This window comes from Octodon degus, unplaced genomic scaffold, assembly GCF_000260255.1.
Source record: "Octodon degus isolate 3935 unplaced genomic scaffold, OctDeg1.0 scaffold00146, whole genome shotgun sequence".
Taxonomy (NCBI): domain Eukaryota; kingdom Metazoa; phylum Chordata; class Mammalia; order Rodentia; family Octodontidae; genus Octodon; species Octodon degus.
In genome coordinates, this window is record NW_004524722.1 from 3,802,869 (window position 1) to 3,804,408 (window position 1,540).

At 37.0% G+C, this 1,540-nt stretch overlaps 1 pseudogene; it reads left to right on the top strand.

Moving 5' to 3' along the window:
- Positions 1–1,211, top strand: LOC101577237 (annotated as a pseudogene).
- Positions 1,212–1,540: the final 329 nt, after the last annotated feature.

The following is a 1,540-nucleotide window of genomic DNA, read 5'->3' on the forward strand; positions in this document are numbered from 1 at the left end:
ATGCCCATCAACTGGAAGAATTATAAAGAAGGTATGCTTTTTGAAAAATGTGACAGATACTACTTGGCCATAAAGAAGGATAAGTTGGAGGCATTTCTAGGTAAATGGATGCAACTTGAGACCATATTCTTTCTGACTTACATGTGCAAACATTGCATTGTCTCCTTCTTATGAGAAACTGAAGCAGTAAATAAGAAGCCAAATGTGCAATAGATATTGTGAAATGAGAAGAAATTATGCAACAAGAAAGAAGAACTAGGGAGCAGGAATGGGGAAAGGAAGGAAGGGAAAAGAAAAAAAACTTCTTCAGATGGTAGAACACACAGCTGAATGAAAGGTGGAAGGAAATCAAGGTCAAAGTCCAGGTCTTGGTCTAGAGATCTTCAATCTCATTCACATTCTTATGGTAGAAGATGCAGGCCTCGGTCAAGCAGTGGCTCTTCTTATGGCTCTAGAAGAAAATGAAGTCAAAGTCATTCAAGGAGTCGAGGGAAGTCTATAGTTCAGAGGTCTAGGTCTAAAAGTAGGACAAGAAGGTCCAGGTCAAGACCTCATCCACATTCCCATAGCCAAGAGAGTGAATTTCCAGTCGCAGAAGAACCCATAGTAGGTCCCTGGATAGAGATTGATGTAAAGGCAGAGATGAAGAGAAGAGAGAAAAGGATAAAGGTAAGGACAAAGAATTACACATCAAACGTGGGGAAACTGGAAACATCAAAATTGGATTAGAACATCTACCACCAGCTGAAAGGCCAAAGCTGGACTGACTGCAACTAGTTCTTGAAGCTGCTGCAAAAGCTGATGAAGCATTGAAGGCCAAAGAAAGAAATGAGGAAGAAGCAAAGAGAAGAAAGGAGGATGACCCAGCCACCCTGGTAGAAAAAGTAAAAAGAGTTAAAGAAATTGAAGCTATTGAAAGTGATTCTTTTGTTCAGAGACTTTCAGATCAAGTAAAGAAGTCAAAAAGTCAGTGGAACCCCATGAAGTGAAATTTAAACTCCAGGATGAGGAGGGCATCTGCACCTGTAGTTGCCAAACCATCCAGTGTTGAAAAAGAAATAGACTCTAGCAGCATCGCCACTGCTATCAAGTACCAAGATGACAATTCTATGGTTCATCAAAATTTATTGAAAAAGTTGAAGCTGAGGAGAAGTGATTCAAGAGGTTAATTGCTGTCTGAAAAGAGATTAATGGACAGTCCTGTGGCCTAAATAATATATTGGCTAAATCGACACCAATTTTTTAAAATTTAGGTTTTTGAATTCTAATATTAACTTTAACTCTTTAAAAGAATGTAGCTTATTATATAAAAATGTAATACCATTCCATCCTTCTCTCATGTAGGCTTGAATATTTATTGAGTTGAACTGAATCAATCATTGTGAATAGCAAATTTTTAAATGTATATAATGTTGTGTACCATTAATAAAGCTAATTATAAAATATCAGTGTTAAATGATATTTAGTAGTGTTTTATGTACAATTTGAAAAGAATCAAGTTACTTAAAGACTATTGCTAGGGCTGGCCAGATAGCTCAGT